This window comes from Papio anubis, chromosome 20 (assembly GCF_008728515.1).
Source record: "Papio anubis isolate 15944 chromosome 20, Panubis1.0, whole genome shotgun sequence".
NCBI classification, from domain to species: Eukaryota; Metazoa; Chordata; class Mammalia; order Primates; family Cercopithecidae; genus Papio; species Papio anubis.
Window position 1 is genome coordinate 26,033,557 of NC_044995.1, and position 21,464 is coordinate 26,055,020.

General features: G+C 48.2%; 1 protein-coding gene across 15 annotated transcripts in view; it reads right to left on the reverse strand.

The window, feature by feature from the left end:
- ZNF536 (zinc finger protein 536) overlaps positions 1-21,464 on the reverse strand; it is a 488,765-nt gene that overhangs the window by 323,664 nt on the left and 143,637 nt on the right. For 3 of the 15 annotated variants that reach the window (XM_021930963.2, XM_021930967.2, XM_017952360.3), the window contains exon 1: positions 14,539-17,345. The exons of the other annotated variants lie outside the window; for them this stretch is intronic. The gene's annotated coding sequence lies outside the window, so the exon portion shown is untranslated. Of the gene's footprint in view, positions 1-14,538; positions 17,346-21,464 lie in introns of those variants that run through there. 15 annotated transcript variants of the gene reach the window in all.

The following is a 21,464-nucleotide window of genomic DNA, read 5'->3' on the forward strand; positions in this document are numbered from 1 at the left end:
GCAGTGGGTCCCTCACCGCTGGCGACCACGGGAGGGCAGTTTCCGGGCATCTCTCAAGCATGGCCCCTGCATCAGCCTCCCTGAATGTGGTCTTTGGGGCCCAGCCCACAGCAACCAGGGGCTACAGAAGTCTCGAGTCCACACGGTCCTGCTCAGAGCAAGATTTATCAGGCGGCAACTGGTAACAGCTCTGTGACAGCCCCTTTTGCAAATTTTCCTTTGCAAGTACCAGCTAAGCACCTGCCTTTCTCCCCACATCCAGGCCTCCCTCTGGTACCATATTGAGGCCCGGACAGGTTCTAACCACGAGACATTGGAGCCCATGAGTGAGGGCAGATCTTCAGCATGAAAACAGTGCTTCATCTTTGACCAACCACCTTTTCTCTGTGTGTCTCCACTGACACTTGAATCACACATCAAACAGACCGACTCTCGCCTGCACATTGCTTCCTCTAGCATCTTTTTATCAGAATCTTAAACACACAGATGTCAACATGTTATCTTAAAAATTGCTGATAGGCTGTGGCTTTGGATAAGCCCTCGGAAGCGGTCCCCTGCTGTCCATGCCAGCGACCCACAGACAAGCACTGCCGCTGTTTCCACTATAATAGAAATGTTCTGTGAGATGCAGGGCTAATTTCCAAGTGTCTTTCACCAAAAGTCGGTTCCTGAGAGCCACAAATAAATACCTAATACCTATAGCCCTGGCTGTGCACCAGGCCCTGCCCTAGGGATCTACAAATATTGAGGTTGGCAAATGTGGACCAAAGACCCACTACATGTCAGAAGAGAGAAGAGGCCAGACATCATGGCTCACGCCTATAATCTCAACATTTTTGAGCCCAGGAGTTCAAGAACAGCCTGGGGAACATACTGAGACACCCTCTCTACCAAAAATTTAAAATATAGCCAGGCAAGGTGGCACGCACCTGTAGTACCAGCTACTTGAGAGGCTGAGGTGGGAGGATCACCTGAGCCCAGAGACGCTGAGTCTTCGGTGACCCATGAGCACACCACTGCACTCCAGCCTGGGTGACAGAGTGAGACTCTATCTCAAAAAAGGAGATAAGAGGCAGGAGGGGCAGACATTCATAAAGAGAGACTATAGAGAGACAATAACATGGTCGGAAGAGTCACAGGTAACAAGAGATGAAAGCTCAACCTGAGTGAGGGGCTAACTCCACTCCGAGCAGCGTGAGAATTGGCTTCCGTAGTGAGGTGAGTTTTCAGCTGGCTCTTGCAGGATGAATAGGAGTTTTCCGGAGCGGAGGTGAAGGAGAAAAATGGCTGGCTTTCTAAGACAGCATAGGCAAAGAGCTGGGGGATGGGAGGATGTTGCCTGAGATGAAGCTGGGAAGGTAGAATGGGACCAGTATCGAGGGGCCTGGGATGCAACTCCAGCTGACATCAGAATGCTCTGGGCCACATTTTTTTAAATTGAAGTTTGAGTTAGGAGTGAGACAGACGGACATTGCCACGTGATCCCTGATGTCTGTCTGCCAGCTCAGTGATCCAGGCACTGCCACTCCTTCAGATATCTCCACGGGGTCCCACTAAGCACTGGATGCTCTATGGGGCTGTAGCGCCACCCAGCTGGGGACCCAAAGCAGCGTCACTGAAGGGACCTCCAGGCAGTGCCTACATGCAGATTTCAGAAGACAGGAGATTTCATGACAGAGGCAGAGTTGCACCTGGGGTGAACCATCAAGTCTGAAAAGCTGGGGAGAAGTAGGTGGAATATGGATAGAAGGAATAATAAAAGCCAAGACACAGGGGTGGACAGGTGTGTCCTGCCCATTCCCTGGGAGATGGCAGCTTGTCATGCAGGGTCTGGAAGAAGGAAGAGGATGCCTGGGGAGATGCCTTGAATGTCAAATTAACCTTTATCCTGCAGGTGACAAGGACTGGAACTGGCAGGCATGGAGCAGGGAAGAGCAATGACAAGACCACAGAGGATGGTCAGGACCTCCAGGAGAAGAGAGGCAGCACTGCAACCAGGGTAACGGACAAGTTACCCTGGGAGACACCCATCAGGCAGCTGTCCCCCCAGTGCAACCAGCACTGCTTCCCAGGGCACCCGAGCCCCAGGCAGGTGGCCCCTGGTCCCGCTTCAGCCACCACAACCCACACTGACCCTCACCAGGTCATTGCCACCTTCAGTCTCTGGGCGGTTGCTAGACAAACTCCACCACCGGCTCTTCCTTCCTCATGTCCATTTCCACCCGATTTCAGGGCTGCTCCTGCTCCTGGAAAGGCCCTTCCTCCCCTGAATGAAAGAGAAGGATGCCTGGGGAGGCTGCTGCAGGGAAGGCCTCAAATATCAAGTCCAGGTGTTAGACCTTTATCTTGCAGGTAACAAGGACTGGCAACCAATGGGAGGTGGAGCTTGGTTTTTTGTTTGCTTTATTTGTTGTTGTTGTACAGACAAGATCTCACTCCTTCACCCAGGCTGGAGTGCAGTGATGGGATCACACTGCAGCCTCAACCGCCTGGGCTCAAGGGATCCTCCCACCTCAGCCTCCTGAGTAGCTGGGACTACAGGCTACGCCACCATGCCTGGCTAATTCTTTTTATTTTTGTAGAGATTGTGTCTTGCTCTGTTGCCCAGGCTAGTCTCAAACTCCTGGCCTTAAGCAATCCTCCCACCTCTGTCTCCCAAAACACTGAGATTACAGGTGTGAGCCACCATGCCTGGCTGAACACATATTTTCTAAACACCATCTGGGTACTCCTATTCCAAGCCATTCCTCCTCTCCCCACCCTCAGGGTGCAAGAAGTGGATGACCTTTGACCATCATACTTCACAGGGGTTTCTGGTTTCCATGCAATGCAGGAAGAAAAATCCTGTGTCCAGACCCACATCCATGCCTGAAGGCCCCATGCAACCAAAGCAGGGTCCCACCCAGGACATCATTCAATAGGAAAAGCACTGATGTCTACTTTGTGCCACTGCACTGGGATAGTGCATCCACAAGAGGGTCTTGGCTTTGACCCCCTCTTCACCACCAGGCCCCCAGCATTAAAACAGCCTGTGGTCTGCCATGGGTCCTCAATCAATATTTTCGGAAAGAAAGAAAGGAAGGAAGGGAAAGGAAGGGAAGGGAAGGGAAGGGAAGGGAAGGGAAGGGAAGGGAAGGTGGAAAGGAATGAAGGGGAGAAAGGAAGGAAAAGAAAGAAAGGAAAGAGAAAGAGGAAGGGAGGAAGGAAGGAAGGAAGGAAAGAAAAGAAAGGAAGGAAGGACAAGGAAAGAAAGAAAGAAAGAGAGAGGAGGAGGGGGAGGGAAGGAAGGAAGGAAAGAAGGAAGGAAGGAAAGAAAGAAATGAAACAGAGAAAGGAAGGAAGGAAGGAAGGAAGGAAGGAAGGGAAAAGAAAGAAAAGAAAGAAAGAAAGAAAGAAAGAAAGAAAGAAAGAAAGAAAGAAAGAAAGGAAAGAAAGAAAGAAAGAAAGAAAGAAAGAAAGAAAGAAAGAAAGAAGGAAAGAAAGAAAGAAAGAGAAAGAGAAAGAAAGAGGAGGCTGGAAGACAGAATAGTGGGAGTCTGAAGGAGGGAACAGGTCTGACCACAGAGGGGGTGCAGCTGCCTCCACAGGGCCTCCTGGAACTTGTCAGCAACTCAGTGTGTTCACCATCCAAACTGGGCAGATCCCAGACCTTAGCAAGGTACAGATCTACCTTCCTGGATACAGAAGGCATAGTCCTGAAAACCTGAGTTGCATTTGTTTTTTTGTTTTTTGTTTCTTTGTTTTTGAGACAGAGTCTCGTTCTGCCACCCAGGTTGGAGTGCAGTGGCAGGGTCTCAGCTCACTGCAACCTCCACCTCCCGGGTTCAAGCAATTATCCTGCCTCAGCCTCCCAAGTAGCTGGGATTACAGGTGCCCAGCACCATGCCCAGCTAAGTTTTGTACTTTCAGTAGAGACTGCGTTTCACCATGTTGACTAGACTGGTTTCGAGCTCCCGACCTCAGGTGATCCGCCCACTTTGGCCTTTCAAAGCTCTGGACTTGCAGGCGTGGGCCACCACACCTGGCCACATTTGTTGTTTTTAGGAGGAGAAAAAGAAATATATTTGATTTTAATTGTACAAGACTATCGGGCTAATTTTAAGGATTTCTATGGGAAATTCTTTTGCACAAAGAAGAGTAGCTCCTTGGTTTATGTTTGCTAAATGATGATTTCCTATACCAAATTTCCTTCACACAGTTAACACCTGTGTGCTTCAGAAGTCAGAGCCGCCCACCTGAGGAACTTGTACACCTGCCCTTCCCTCCATCCTCATCACAACCATGTAGATAACATGGGATCCGGTAGATTCCACCGCTGCGGCAGCCTCTGCCAAGCCAAGCCAAGCCAAGCCATACTTCCTTCCTTCACTATCAGCCGTCGTCTGGGTGATGCATTAGTAACTTACAAGTGAGACCAAAAACACACAAATACTTCTAGTTTTCACACAGAACTTCCTTCTTAGAAAAAAAAAAAATTCCCTGCCCACATCCCGTCCAAAAGAATGCTTAATCAATGAAAAAATTAACTGTATCCCTAAATAAAGAAGTGCAGATATTTTCTTTACAGTGCTTTATTAATTTGTAAATACCATTATTGAATTTTTGAAAGTTCTAATTTAAATGTATTGATCTATTATTGTTTTGTGGATTTTCCACCCAAATGTCTTGGAGGAAAAGCACGGTGGGCACTGGATAGACCATGCAGTCGCGGAAACTTCACCAAACCATCGAAGAAGAGCTTTGCACAGATGACACACGAGGAATTACAAGGTGTCCAGACCACTAAGCTGATATGTTTATGCTTAATTCGAATCAGACAACTTTCTGCTAATAACTATGTCTGTCACTAGCCATAATACGGAAATGGGACATGGATGCAGAGCCGTCTCTTTGCAAGCGGGGGCAGCAGGGAGGAGAGGTAGCAATCCGTGGAAAAGAACTGAATACATCAGCCAAAATGGGAGCCAAAGAAGGTCGTTTTTACCCAAAACGTCTCACATGGCCATTTTTATTGAGATTTAAACCAGGGAATGGAAAGCATTCTCTTCTCCCAGCTCGTTCTCTTCCAAAACAGGAATTGAAATTAAGAACTATTTGCTGGCTTCCCCTGTAAGTAAACTTCATGGGAATTTATTTAGCAATGATTTGATACTTTAAGGATATTGGGATGGGGACATGCAGGCCAAGAGATGAAATAAACAGGACCGCATATATCGCTTAGGTCAGCTCCACCTCCCTACAGAATCTGAACACTTCTGTCCTTCGCACTGTCCCCTACTACGGAAAGAAAGCCTGTTTACAATGTTCCCCACCAAGGGCCCTGAATCCATACCCTTCAAGGCTTCTCATGGCCCTTGGAGTTATCCCCTTGCCCCAGCCTGCAATGGTGCAAAGGCTCTGGGACCTGGGGCCATTATGGCATAATTTCCCACCTCTCCTCCCTGATCCCTCATGCTCCAGCCCCAAATCCTCCAGTGTGCCAGGCCTGTTCCCTCCTCGGGACCTGTGCCCTGCAAGATCCCACTGTCTGGAAGCCTGGTTCCATCTTCCCATGTCAGTCTCAGATCAAGCGTCACTTCCTTAGAGAGGCCTCCCAAGACCACCCCATCTGAAAGAGGCACCCTGTCCCTACCACGTTCCACTTTTTCCCAGTGGGAATAATCCTGTTCGTGTATGGCGTGACTGTGTAGCCTCTATCCACCCCTGCCTTCTCCCTCCCCACAACTTAAACAAGGACCTTGCCTGTCACCCAGTTCCCAGCACAGTGTCTGGCACATAGGAGATGCAAAGGAGCATTGATCTAATCAAGAGATACTAGCTCACTCTGGGGGCATGATTTGTGCCGATTATTAGATAGACGTGGACCAGGCATGGTGGTGGCTCACACCTGTAATCCCAGTGCTTTGGAAGGCTGAAGTACGAGGATGGCTTGAGGCCAGGAGTTCAAGACCAGCTTGGGCAACATAGCAAGACCACGTCTCTACAAAAAAATTTAAAAATTTGCTGAGTGTGGTGGTGCACGCCTGTAGTCCCAGCTACTTAGGAGGCTGGGGCCAGAGGATCACCTGAGTTCAGGAGTTGGAGGCTGCAGTGAGCAGAGATTGCAGAGCCGCACTCCAGCCTGGGTGACAGAGTGAGCCCCGTCTCTAAAATTAAAATTTAAAAATATGTAAACAATATATAAATTTAGATAAATACATTTATTTGAAAATAAATAAGAAACACGCATCGGGCACCTGGGTGGACTCAGGACCATTCCCTGCTGAGAAGCAGCCAGACCTTAGTCTTCTGGAAAATGCCACACACCCCTCCCTCAGGAAGCTGCACTTCCGAGGGAAATCAGAACACGGCATCTTCCCTCTCACTGCCTTAAGGCTAAGCATCAAAGGGCAAAAGATTCCTTCTGGTCTGAGAGGGCTCATATCTGATGCCGCAGCTGGGTTTTCCTGCAGAGTTTGAAACAAATCAGTTGAATTACTTTGGAATTACAGAGTGCTAAAAAAGTTAACATTTATGACTCTTCTGTGTCTTCCCTCTTTTTTGGCCACTGGTAACAGATTCACGTGGTCTCACAGTGTCCCACGGCTGAGCTGTGGGTTCTCTGGGGGTGCTCATGGGCCTGGCTGGGTTTAGCATGGTCCGGGCCATGCACTGCAGGGTGGCCCGTCTCCAACACTGACACCACGGCTCCCGTTTGCAAGGACGAAGTTTCCTGCCAACGTTTAACCCCATGTGCGAATTTCTATGCAGGCAACAAGTAGTGTCTAAGGCTGGCTAATTAGGGGGTGCAATTGTCTAATTGGGCCATGTGAAAATGGTACAAAAGGCTGACTGCTGGCAAAAAAAAAAAAAAAAAAAAAAAAATCTGTTTTCACAAAAAGGCCCTCCCTGAAGAATGCACTAGGACTTGGGCTATATTTTATCTTGACTTCTTCTGTTGGGGTCTTCAGCTCAGCCCCCTGCTGGAGCTGCTCTGTGCAGGAGACACAGAGAGTGGCCGTGTCCTCAGCGGTGGTGGCCTGGGCTCAGAAGTCCCTGCTCCATCACTGGCCAGCTCTGTGACATCTGGCAAATTTTTACTCCTCTGGATCTGAGCTCTCTCATTCACAGATCAAAAGCCTCAGCTCTGTCCCCAGGACTTCCCCAGTGAAGATGAAATTAGGCAAGGTAAGTAGAGCGCTTAGCACAGTGTCTGGCACGGAGAAAGCTCCTGAGTGATGGGCAGTCACAATAGGTCCCAGGCATGCCTCAGTGGCTTTGTGAAGCTGCATCAGCACCCCTTAGAGCATCCCCTGCAGCCAGTGGAATGAGCACTCCCACCTAGGGCATCTCTTCCCTTCATCCACCCTGCACCACCCCTGGGCAGCCCACTTGGGCGTCCTCCCACCTCCCACCTGCATGCCTACCACGCCCCCCAGCCCTTCCGCTTGTCTACCTCAAGCCCCACCCCTCCTTTTCTGGTCCTCACCCATGATCCTCTCCACCCTTCACCCCTTCCACCGGTCAGATCTCCTGGCAACGATGATACAGCCCTGCCCCACCCCATTCTCCTTATGGCGACAGGAATCAACCCCACAGAAAGCATTCAACACACCCCCATGATGCACTGGGGTTGCAGAGGCTCAGCGGAGAAGACATCAGCCAGGAGTCCATTTTGCCAGACTTGGGAGCCATGACTGACGTGCAAAGAATCAAGACCACATCACTGTCATCATGCCGGGCAACACAGAACTCAGGCTGGCCTCTCCTTCTCATCCTCGCCTGGAGCTCCCAACACAGGAGCCATTCAGGAAGTGGCCAGGACCAACTGGACCCTCACAAACAAAGGCGGGAGAGGGACGCCTTACTCAAACCTTCCCGCGGTATTTTCAGGAAAGCTCTAGTCAGGAGAATATAGAAACTTCAAAACCAATCACATTTGGGACATAAGAACAATAATAATCACCTTCATATCTCAAACCATATTTGACCAAGGTTTTCAAGGTGACAGCACATGCATTATTTCCAACTGCCCATCTTCAGGGCCAAAGCATTGGACAGGGCTGGAGCTGTTACCCTCTCCCCACACTCCTCACGCCTGGGAATCTGGGAAATCCAGATCCCTGCCAATGTCCCTTGGGAGAGATGAGACAGGGGCCCACGCCTTTGTCCCTCCAGCACTGGCATAGTGTTTCGCACACAGGAGGCCCTCAGGGGGTCAAAACTTGAAGTGAACAACTTTGGGAGGTCGAGAACAGAGACAAGCCATCTCCCACCTTGTTAATGGGCACTCAGGTTTCATGCTTTTCTTTCTTGTTAGAAAGTTCACCAGTTTTTGTTCCTGTCCCACTCCTTTAGGGCAAAAAGGACCTAGGCTGGAGCAATGCAGATGGAAAGAAGACAATGCAGGGCAGAGACCTCAAGGGAGATGCAGTTGGGTCTAAGGCAGAACTTCCAAGAGCAGCCAGGATGTTCCCATCATCTCAGATGGAGCCAAAACACCCCAATTCAGCACCACTAGAATGTGTCAGAAGACCGAAATGTGGCAGGAGACCTACCTGGCCAACCTGGCGAAACCCCATCTCTACTAAAAATATAAAAATTAGCCAGGCATGGTGGCTCACACCCTTAATCCCACCACTTTAGGAGGTCAAGGCAGGCAGATCACTTGAGGTCAGGAGTTCAAGACCAGCCTAGCCAACATGGTGAAACCCTATCTCTACTAAAAATACAAAAACTAGCCAGGCGTGGTGGCTCATGCCTGTAGTCCCAGCTACTTGGGAGGCTGAGGCACGAGAATGGCTTGAACCAGGGAGGCAGAGGTTGCAGTGAGCCAAGATCACGCCACTTCACTGCAGCCTGGGTGACTGAGTGAAAATCTGTCTTTAAAAAAAAACATAAAAAGAAGACTCAAACTTGGTTAGGGCATCCAGGCTGGGGCGACTAAGAAGCCTCCACTCATTGCCAAGTCCATTTTGGCATTAGGGAAGACAGCACATGGACTCTCAGACCATGTCGAGACCATCAGCAAGACCAAATCACTTGTTCAGGGGCATAAGATTTGAGGAGACAGGGCTGAAATTAGACTCCTAGCAGCTGGAGAGGGTGGCCTTGGGAGCCTGTTGGGCAACAAAGAATCTGCCCAACTGTCAGAGGCATGTGAACCAGAGCAACTCCATCTTGAATAGGAGCTGGGTAAAATGAGGCTGAGACCTGCTGGGCTGCATTCCCAAAAAGTGAGGTATTCCTAGATGTTAGATGTTTACGGTTAAGGGAGCAGATTGATAATGGTTACTCAACCGACCCAGATTTGGGAGTATCCTAATATCCCAATATCTTGAGAACAAAGACATTCCTAATTTTGCTTTAAAGATAATAAAATCGATTCTTGCAAAGTATAGTAATTAAGAAAATTACTCCCGTATCACAAACCCTTGTAGCAGAGCATATCTCTCCATGATCTTTTATATCCTATATATACGAGCATTGGACCTAGGGTGGACACATTCCTTTTCTTACTTTCCGGAACACCACACTCTGTCTATGAGTAGCCGTACTTTCGCCACTTTACTTTCTTAATAAACTTGCTTTTGCTTCCAACTGTGGACTCGCCCTGAATTCTTTCTTGGCGTGAGAACCAGGAACCCTCTCCTGGGGTCTGGATCGGGACTTCTTTCCTGTAACACCTTTCTGGTGACCACAGAAGCGACTGTAGTGTGGAAACCCCTGGCCCAAAGGCTAACATTGGGTAAGTGGTGGGGTCCTGTAACACAATGAGTTGTGTGGGCTGCGCTCACACAGGAAACATCCAGGACTCCCACCACATCCCAAGATTCTGAGACCAGAGGGGCTGCCAGCTTTCCCGAGAACCTGAGCCAGGCTCCTGCCCTCATGCGGCCTTCAGTCTAGTGGGCAAGTCTGGAGTCAGTTGTCCCCGTCCCTTCTCCTTCACATCTTTGCCCCAGTGTCAGGCCGCATCAGCTCTCTCAATGACAAAGAAGCTCCATCCCCTTCCAGGGCCCCCATGTCAGGATGGCCCTGCCCCTGGCTCAGCATGCCTGCCGGCCTCCCCTGATGGACTGTGAGCCCACAGGGCAGCCAGGTACCAGAGGCCTGCAAACACCTGTTGGCCATCCATGCCTGTACCCACTGTGTACTCAGAAACAGGCAGATGCTAGGCACGGCAATGAACCCAAAGGTAAGGTCCTGGCCTTGGGATGGGGTTGGGGAGGGGGGAGGCGCATGTGCTTTAATGGGGGAGCCAGGCGGCAGTCAAGGGAGTCAATTGGACAACATGAGTGACTGAAGGGGAACACCAGATGGGTAGAGTGTCAGGGAGGATGTGCTGAAGAGAGAACCCACGGTGGAGCCAAGAGTCACAGGAAAAAAGTGCCTCCAGGCAGGAAACAACCCATGCAAAGGCCCTGAGCTCACTGACACTCCCACCGCAGCTCCCTCCCACCGCAGCTCCCTCCCACCACAGCTGCTTCCCACTCTTCTCCAGACCCTGGCCTATTCTATTTCTGAAAATGAGCGGAAGCCCTGCCCAGCCCCATGGAGTATCCAGTGGGTGCTGACTATATGTGTGAAATTGACAGGTGCTGCACCATCCTGGGTCTGCAAGGGCCCTGGTGGCTGTTCCCAGCCTCATTATCTGGTATAAGTAGTGGGAGGCAGGGGGCTGGGGTAGAGCAAATGGCAAGGCACCTCCATGCTCAGGTCAGAGACATCATGGCCCTCTGAGGGGTGGAACAGGGCCAGCCAACAAAGGCAAATAAATACACCAGGGCAAAGACACAGATGGAGGTCAAGAGCCACCATCACCATCACCCTCAACAAAGGCATGTATGGGGATTGGGGGAGAGGGGATGCCAAGGCAAGGACCAGAGAGACTGGGCACTGGAAATTTCCTCAGGGACAACTGCCTGGCAAAGAAACCTTGGTACCCATGGAGCCACTAGAGGACGAGGGGCTGAGGGAGAGGGGCTACAGCAGCCGTCCCCACCCTCAAGACATCAAGCACACACACTGGCACACACTCACATGGAGTGGGCACCCACACACACTCATTACACACACTCATCACCCATGCAGATATACACACGGCTCTCACAGACACTACCCAGGCACACAAGCCTCAAACACACATGCACAAGCACATGAGCACACACAGCCACAGTAAAGCACATCTACACATATCCCTAACACACACACACACGCGCGCCTACACACACATGCACATACAAGCGCAGATAGCACCCACATACAGGTACTCACCACCCACATTCCTGTAAGCACTCAAATACAAACACACAGGCACACGAGGTGCAAACACAAACACATACGTGTGGTCACACACGCATCTATTCGGGCCCACACACGTGCCACGCCGGCACATTCCAGCCTGCACTCGCCCATCTCCAGGCACACGTCATGTACACTCTTGCCCATACGCACACACGCGGACACCCACCCCCACCCCCACACAGACACACACACCCAGGTCCCGGGACCTCCCACTCCCCAGGCCGCAGCGCACTGTGCGAGTGGAAGGGGTGAGCTCCCCGGCAGAGGCGCAAGGAGGGTGCAAGGTGCGCGGAGTGGCTGTGGACAGTGGGCTGGGGGCCGGGGACGCGCCCGGGTCGGTGCCGCTTGGTGGGAGCTGCTGGCGCGCAGGTAGCGGGGAGCCCCGCGCACCTAGCCCGCCGGTGATTACTATGCGGCGGCAGCTGTCTCCGGCGCGGTGACGGCGCCTCTAATTGATCTCATTATCTCCCTCCGTAAGGTGAAGTGCGGCCGCTCCCGGGGCCCGGGCGCGGGCAGGGCCGGCTGGCAGCCGCGGGCCGGCGGGGGCAGCGCTCGGCCTCGGGGTGGCACTACCGCTGGGCGCCGCGCCAACGAACGCAGGCGGCGGGCGGCTAGGCGGCCGGGCTGGCGTTCCTGCACCGCGACCGCGCCGGAAAACACCCCGGGGCTGGGCGGCGTCTCGGAGACGCATTCCTTTGTTACTCCCACAGTCTTTGGTAATGATAATTAATGCCATTATGTCCCATTTCCCCTCACCTTCCCCCGCTCCCAGAGCCGCGCCCGCGCGCCCGATCTCCAGGCGCTTCGCTCCTCCTGGAACCAACAACAATGATCCTCAATTAACCCTCTGCCAGGGCTGCCTGCTCGTGAATGGGGCGCTCTTCCGACTCGCGGGCGGCAGGCGCCCCAGCCCGGGCGGGGGGCCAGCCTCGGCTCCCCCGGCCCGACCCGCGGGGACTCGGAATCCGCCCGGGCGCCGGCTGGGGGTGGCCTCGCAGCTTTCCCGGCCTCCCTCCAGGATGAAACTCGCCCTCTCTGGAGGAGAGAGGGCAGAGACGGTCCGAGAAGTTGCAGGAGGGAAAGAAAAAAAAAAAAATTCAGTTTGTTGTGTTTTCCTTGGATTTGTTTTCTTGCCAAAAAAATTACCCCTTTTGTCTTTGCGCAAAAGAGGCAATCCGGGCACTTTCTGGTGGGCACCGAGGCGGTGCCAAGGCGCCTTTCTTCAGGGCGGTTTCTATTCCTTTTCTAGGCTCACCAGATACATTTTTAACATAAAAAACACTATATTTAATTGGTTATGGATCTCTGTTCTCTTAGCACTACTGGATATCACAGAAAAACACATTAGTACAGAGCAATTAGTGCAACGGCAGTAAACAACTAAGGCACTATTAAGCTGTGGGTGATTAAATAGTATTACTTTATTTTTTTATGGTGCTAGACTAAAAGATGGAGATTTAAGATATATATATTTCCATTAATATTAATATAAAATATAAATAACAGGTGTCTTCCACCTCTTCTTAAGGTGCAATTTATACTTAGCACTTCAATCTATAGAGAGCTACTTTTCTTATTGAAAAAAAAAAATCTTTCTTTATACACTCCAGGGCAATATTTCTTATCTTCATGCACCCGGATATTTAAGCAGAAATATTATTTAATTGGAGTTACGGAGTCAGGCGAAATAATGCCCATACCTATATCACCATTAAAAAATAATAATAATAAAGCTTCCATCCCATTGAAATACGCTCTATCGTTTCTATCTTTGCAAAGAGCGAATCAGGCATTATGTGGTGAATCGACTGCAGGCCCGGAAAACAGGCGGGCAGCGGGTGGGCTGGGGCCCTAGGACTGAGGCCGGGCCGCGTGCACCTTGCGGAGGCCCACCCTGGCCCCGGCGCCCACTGCAGCTCAGGCCGTTCCTCCTCCGTGTGTGTAGATCATCCTGGAATTCTGGCACATCTTTCCTCGGCATCTGATTAAGTTAACAATGTGCTGCTATTTGCATGCAGATTTGCCGGGGCTTTCTCTCCAGCTGCTCCCAGAGACTTGGTCTTTCTCTGCGTTGTGATAGCACAGCAGTCCCTAAATGCAATCTTTGTCAGACCCAGGTGTGCTCTCATTGAGGACGCCTTCGTTCCAAGCAATTTTTCTTTCTGTAGCATTTATAAGGCTCTATTATAGTATAGCCACATCTGGAGGAAAATTCTCCTATTAATTATATACTTTTACCACTAGGAAGACAGATTCTAAAAGATACCAACATTTTTGTTGTTGTTGTTCTTATTTCTTTGACAGGCTGCGTTTTATTTTATTTTGTTTTGTTTTTCCAGGCATTTCAATATTTAAAGAGCCATTAACCAAGGGGTGGGGGGTGTGAATTTCTAGGGGGAAAAAAAAAAAAAGAACAACAGAACTAAAATCTCAGTGTCAGCCCTGCCATATCTCACAGGGACAAGTCCAGGGAAAGGTACCAACAGAGATCTCTCAGAAGACCTCTGGGCTAGGCAAGGGATTCAGGATGAGGGCCTGGCCAGTGGGGAAGAGTTCCGTTCTACTGGAGTTTAAAAAAAAAGGTGGTGGGGGCGGGGGGGGGGGGGGGAAGAACAAGTGCTATTAACCTTTAACCTAGTCTGCTCCCAGGTGGACATTCAAGCATGTCACCAAATCGCCAGACAATTTGATTTCTCTAAAGTCAAAAAGCAGTACCCAATCGGATCAACATGGTGATCCCGATGCGCAGTTTTCTTTGTGTGGTGGGGTAATTTTTCAATTAGGTTGGAGACAGAGTAAAAGCAAAATCTGGAGCTCAGAATTCATGCTCATCTTTCAGAAAGAGACAAGAAGAAGCTTTGCCCAGGGAGTCTGAAAGTTACTTTAGAGGCAGGTGGGTTGTTCTGTTTGTTTGGCTGGTGTTTTTGCTTTGTTTTCAAATCTTTTGGTACAGTCAGATTAGATGGGGGGGGCAGGTAATGGAGAGAATTAATGTAGGAAATATAGGAAAAGTTGTAAACCATCGGATGGTCCCTTTCTAAATTATAATAAATTTAAAGGGCTAGAATTTTTTATTCAAAAATTATTTTGCAAAAGGGTGTGTACTTCATGAACAAGAGTACATGCATGAGTATGTGTGTGTCTGTGTGTGGATGTGTGCGTGTGTGGGTGTTCTATGCTAGGGAGACTGCACGCACACACACTCACACACACTCGCACACACTCACGCACACACAAAGAAAGCTGAATTACCTTGAGAACAGGGAAAATGGAAATGGAACCATTTTCACTTTTCAAGCCAAACTTCATCAGGTAAAAATCCAAACAAGGTTTTGGTCACTTGAGTCCAGATCCTACGACGACAACGTGGAAACTCTCTTCTCCAGACTCACCTCCCCTGTTCCAAAGGTGGCCTCAGCAAGATCCCAGGGCTATGTCCCCCGGCAGTACCAGGGGCGGCTCCCAGCAGGCCACGTGTGAGCAGCAAAATCACACAAGAGAGGCCTTTCTGAGTCCTGCCTCTAAAGGCTGGAGTCACTGCTCCCAGCCACTAACTGCCTCTGCTCACTGGTGCTAACCCCTTTCCCTCAAAACGACCGATTGTTTTCACTCTCTCTCTGCAGACAGAGGCCAGAAAGGCCCTGCAATTAGGGCCCATCTTTGGACCATGCCTCAGTCTCAGTTTTGTCAGCTCTGAAATGGGAAGAGCCAATCCCATCCTAAGTACATCCATGAAACACTGTCAACCCTGTTCTAAATAGAAATGATAAATAAGGGTAAAGTTTACTCTGATTCTTTTTTCTTAGGTCTCATTTCCTCCAAGCCTTGGTGCTGAAATTAACTGCCCTTCTTTCACCCTACGAAAACAAGAAGTAGATTCTAGTTTCATGACATATAAGGAAGAATCTATGCAAAAAGGTGGCAGATATGAAATGCATAGATTCTTCAATGTATATATATTCTCTCTTTATATATATACACACACATATATATGCATATACATATATATATTCTCTATAGATGCATTTAAACATATAATGCAAAGAGAAATAATTTATTTTCTAATTTGACCCTTTTGGGGCCACTGCCTTTTCCATCTCCTGCTGGCTGGCAATGCCCTCTCCTTTCCCCTACAGATATCCAGATACCCTCCTGCAAAAATAGAGCAGGGAGGCAGATGCAGTGATACTAGATTACATCACTGGATAGCATGTGGCATTGAAGGGAGAAAAAAAAAAAAAAACAAGAAAAGACAAATGACATTTTGCTGCTATGGTGTGCTATTTTAGTGGTGATGGCTTGACTTTTGGCCCAAACGCATATGCCAATGGCAAGGCTAACTCCAGGGACTCACAAAAAAGAATGTGTGTTCACAGCTGTACTGTACACCAATACAGATTACATGTTTTCAGTGTTGCGGCCACAACAGAATGCTAATTAACATACTGGAGTGATGAGAGCGGCTGCAAGGGCCTTATTGTTCCATTATTTCATGAAGCCCAGCTGCCTTTGTTTATGTCACTTATCCTCTCGTGCCACAGGTTTTTACTCCAAAAATACTATCCCAATACAGCGTTAATATTTAAAAAACAAAGAGGTGGCAGATTGTCATTTTTGTGTCAGTCTCAAACTGCAGAACTGTTAAGCTGTTCTGGTTCGGTATTTAGAAATAATTTAACAGCCATATTCAGACACTGCCTGCATTCTAACATAATGGCTGAATACTTGAACCAAGCAAATGCATAACTATCCTGACATCACTTATGAGATTTAGATTGGTCAGTTAATGGAAGTCTTTACCACAATCAATACCATAACAGCTTCTTGAAATGAACGTGATTTTTTACACGGAGTGCTGCAAACAATAACTACAGAAATATACTACCTTTGTACCCGGCACAAAGAAGCTAAAATGCAAAATTAAGAAGCAATTACGTTTTTGCGAACTAATATTACGGTTGATTATTAAAAACAAACACTTTCAAAAATACATACTTATCATTTAATAATTGGAGGGCATTAATACCCCCCGTACCTGATTAATCATTTTTTTACACTTTTTAATAGCTGTTTCACCTACTGGCTACGTTATCCGCTTGCTGTTAAGTATTGATATTGATGATTGATGTAATAATGATTAAATAAAAAGCCATATTTAGAGCTTGATTTGTATAACATTTTTTGTCATAATCTTCATGCAAGAGAATACTGTCCACTGTTTAAATTAGTTTTCTTTTTTCCTTCTGTTTTGCCTGGATTGTGCGTAAAAGTGACATTCTATAAAATACAGGTTTCCTCAAATGGTGTTCCACCAGCAATCCATACATTCTATAGTAATTTGCAATCACCGTCAGGGGAGGGTGTTGGCTCAAGCTCAAAATGTTTATGGTGCATTGCTTCCCCAAAGAACAAAAACACCCTGGGGTTTCAGTTCAAATTTCCCTAAATGCACCTTTATTGACATCAGGTACAATAGTTGGGGAAATACGTAATACCCCAGCACAGACGCCATTCAACCAGAGTCATAAATTAAGTTAGAAAAGGTCTCCCCTAAAAAGTATAGCACTCCACTAATCAAAGCCACGCTGTCACCATTGCTAAAGAACACGGAAATCTTCCCAACAGCCAATTGAGGGAACGAGCCATAGTTGCTTTTTAACGAGTTTAACTGGTAATCTCAGATAAATGGAGAACTGCTTGAAGTGTCTGCCTTCTCTAAGGCAGTAATGAGAGGATTTAGAGCATTCTGCGTCCCAAACTGCGTATAACCAAGAGAATGCCACAGGTGTGTCACCATCCACGTTAGAGTGCTTTCTCAGCGATGGCCATCCCCCCACTGTGGACACAACATAGATTTTTTTTAATTGGATCCAGGAGCTAGCTAAATTATCCAACTGCTCTGTGCTTAAACCCCCAGCTAGCTTATGTACCAATAATAATAAAGTTTCCATAATAGCAGCTCAGCCTATTACTGTTTTTTTTTCTCTTAACCTAAAAGTGGAACCACTTTATTCTGATTACAGCCACTGAAGAAACTCCTGAGTTGGTTTCCTTCTTAAAAAAAAAAAAAAATTGCTCAAGAATTACAGAACAGACCCAGGTTAATAATATTCAATTATGCACACACGTATTTTCAGAGGAGAACCTGCTTATCTTATGGTACAGGGAGAAAATAATGTCATAATTCATTCCTTTGCAATCTGCAGAAGAATTTTGTCTTTTCCTTTACAATGTTTATTTGCCAGGTCAAAGCAACAGCCAGTCATAACCACACCCCGGGACAGTGACAGCAACACCTAGACTGCACAGTCGCAGACGGGTGGGACTCAATTGACACAGCTTCAGTGTGATCCTCTACATTTAATGCATTCATGTTTCATTTGCAAAAAGAAAATCCGAGCCCTGTGCTACCATTCTGGTTTTCAGAGAAGTGTTACATTTATAAATAAGAGATCAAAATCCTTGAGTGGGCAGAAATAGTATCATCAAACCAAATACATGTTTCCACCATTTGGACATATTTTTAACAATCCTAATCCCACTTAAACTTTGCGAAAACTCTATTGAAAATTTAACCTTGTGCTCTTGAAGCTGAAACTGATAAAACTTAATAGCAACAAGGCAGTGAAACACTAATAAACTCATTATAGATCACATAAATGGGAGGTCTGCATGGCTGCCAGACAGCGCACGTAAGCGCCTCAGTTCCAAAGAGCAAAGGCAAGCAAGGTAGTGCGGCGTCTGTGTGGACAGTTGGAGGGAGACGATTTGGTAACACTTCACAACAAGTCTGCTAAATTTACTGGATCAGGCAGTTCATTTAGACATTTCAGATGCTAATTATAGGTGGGCTACAGACAAGCTGGTATGAAGAATGAGTTTTCCTGAGGCCTGAGAGCCACATCAGGGTCTACACTTGCAAAATGGCTCCTGGGTCCTCAAAGCCCTTTCCATGTGATGCTCCTTCACCAAGCAACGGGAGCTGCTGAGGACCCAGCCTCCACCAGTCCCCTCCCTCGGACCCGGTGAGCTTCTCCCCTGTCAAATCCACGGAATCCTCCCTACAGTTGGTTTGTACCAGAGGCCACACCTTGAGGTCTGCTCGCTGAATTCCACCAACTCATAACTTGTGTGGCTCACATGGTCATTTAAGAAAAGATATGTAAGGGTCATCAACTTGTTGAGTTTCATGTAAAAATAGAGATTCCTGCTTTTGCTTGAAAAATCCAAAGCTCTAGCAACATGAAACCCACATTCCCCATGGACAGCCACCAGGGTGCCTTCTCCAGGTGGTCACAACCTCAGCCACTGATGGAAATGCTGTTGCCCTTGCAGGCCCATCAGTGGGACGTCCGTGTGGCTGCCAGAGAGCACATAACTGGCTTTAGTTGCAAAGGGCAAAGGCAAGCGAGGTAGTGAGGTTTCTGTGTAGACAGATGGAGGGAGAGGATTTGGTAGCACTTCACATTTGGTAACAAGAGTTTTGCAGCCGTAGTCTGCACCTTTCAGAGAATGCTGATAAGAGGAAAGGAAAGACACGGTCAAAAGAAGATACGCTAAGGAGAAGCTGGAGGATGGACTGGAAGAACACAACTTGTGTTTCGGGCCCTACCCCACCACGTTCAATCAACATGTGGCTGCTGCAGCAAGCTCTGCCTTCTGTGAGTCTCTCCTTGCAGAGGGTGGGGAAATATATGCTTCCTCTTTGTCATGACAAGAAGAATCTGGGAACCCAGGAGGGACAGGAGTAGCAGGGAGGGACAGAGGCTCTGCCCTTGAGTGGCTCAGTCTAGGTGGGGAGACCAGGCATGAAGCTCAGACAACCAGAACCAAGGCAAGCGGTGGGAGATGGTGGTCCAGCTGTGCAATGGATACTTTAACAAGTGTGAGAAAATGCTGTGCTTAGCCTTGGAGAGACCACAGCAAAGCCAACATAGGAAAGTGCAGGAGGAAGGACTGGGGCACCGGAAGGAGGAAAAGGAGAAGGGAGAGACTGAGGTGGTAGGCAAGACAGTGAAGTGCAAGGCTCTGCTTGTGGGTGTCATTCCCTGTGATCTGTGGCCAGGAGCCAAGATCAGAGCGTGCTCGCCCCTCGACTATTCCAGACTCTCATGTCTCATTGCGCTGCTGCCACAGGACCAGCATCACTAGCACTTCCCGGGGGCTGGCTAAGGTGAGCAGCTTGGGCTCCACCCCAGACCTCCTGAATGAAATGCGCATTGAAGGCTCTGATCTATTCACCTGGTAGAGAAAGCCAAACGGATCACTCCAGCTCCCCGCACTCCACGTCCACATGCCCTGGGCTTTGCCATGCGTGGGGCGTGTAGGTGTGAATTGCAAAGGAGTCTAAAGGGACTCTAGGTGCATTTCTAGCCAAGATAGATCCCCAGTCCGTCCGCCTCAATGGTGTTTTTAGACCATCAATAAATATGGCTTCGGTAGTCAGATGATGTGTAATTAGCATTAAACTCTTTTATTTCATGTAAGTTAGAGCCTTGTCTGAGACACTTCATTCAGGAAGTAACCTGGCACTCAAGATTAAAATGAAATATTAGCATGTCAGCGGTGGCCTCACCATGGCGCGCTCCCCTCCCACCCTCCAACCCTGCAAGGGAACAGCATGGAGCATCCCAAGCACCCCAGCAGAAGGGATGTGGCGGAGGGGCTTTCAGACGTGAGGGGTCAGACTTTCTTCCATGGAAAAGGAGCCACTGCCCCTAGCAAGTGAGAAATGGAAAAACTGACCCTTGTTGAAGCTGAAACCAAATAAGTGTCATCCTTTTATTGCATTTTCTTTCTGCTCCTCAAACTCATCCAGCCTGTCGCTGCCTTGGGGCCTTTACACCTGCTGTGTCCTCTGTCCAGCTGCTGCCATCCTCATGGGACTCAGTGTCCCCTCCCCAGAGGGCCTTCCCTTATCACTCAGTCTCAGTCAGCCCTCAGTCCCTCAGCTTCAGATCCTCCTGTTTAAACACTTGGTGTGGCATTTACCCTAACAAATGGTGTTCCGGCTTCTTCCTATATAATAGTATTTGTGTATTTATTGCCTGACTCCTCCAACTGGAATGTCAGCTACAAGAGGGCAGGGACTGTGGCTGTTTTGTTCTCTGCTGCATTCTCAGGGCCAAAAACAGTACCTGGCTCATCAAGTAGGATGAAAGAGAGAAGAGAGGGAGGGGAAAGGGAAAACATGGGATAAACGAATAGATAGATAGATAGATAGATAGATAGATAGATAGATAGATAGATAGATAGATAGATAGATAGACAGACAGATAGATAATGGACAAACAATAAATAGATAGATCTAGAAAGGAAGAAAGATAAATAGATCTATCCATATATAGAGAGACAATAAATACATAGACAGATTGATAGATAAGATCATAGATCGAGAGAGAGGGAAGGAGGGAAGGAAGAAGGAAGGAAGGAAGGAAGGAAGAAAGAAAGAAAGTAGATAGATAGATAGATAGATAGATAGATAGATAGATAGATAGATAGATAGATAGACAGACAGACAGACAGACAGATAGATAATGGACAAACAATAAATAGATAGATCTAGAAAGGAAGAAAGATAAATAGATCTATCCATATATAGAGAGACGATAAATACATAGACAGATTGATAGATAAGATGATAGATCGAGAGAGAGGGAAGGAGGGAAGGAAGAAGGAAGGAAGGAAGGAAGGAAGAAAGAAAGTAGATAGATAGATAGATAGATAGATAGATAGATAGATAGATAGATAGATAGATATGACAGACAGGTAGATAATAGATAGATGGACAGACTGACAGCTAGCTCAATTGATTGGGCACTTTGGCTGACACGGAAGAACATGGTGCCCACTCTCAAGAGTCTTGCAATTTAGAAGGGAAAGTGACAGAGCCAGAAAGCATTGCCCAGCAGCCGCTCACAGTGTTGTCAGATGTGACCAGAGCGGCACATGATTAAATGGCAATTAGGGATTCAAAGGGAAGGACCATGAAGACAGAGGAAACTTGCTGTGGGCTGGAGGAGTTGGCGGGGGGCTTCCTCAGGGGTTTGGGGGGTGACTTCCTTGCACTAGATTCCAAGTACCTGGCTGGATGTGAAAATCCCAAACAGTGCCCCAAAGTTGCACAGAGATCACCAGACACATAGCAAGATTTCAGACGATACACAGAGAAACTCCTG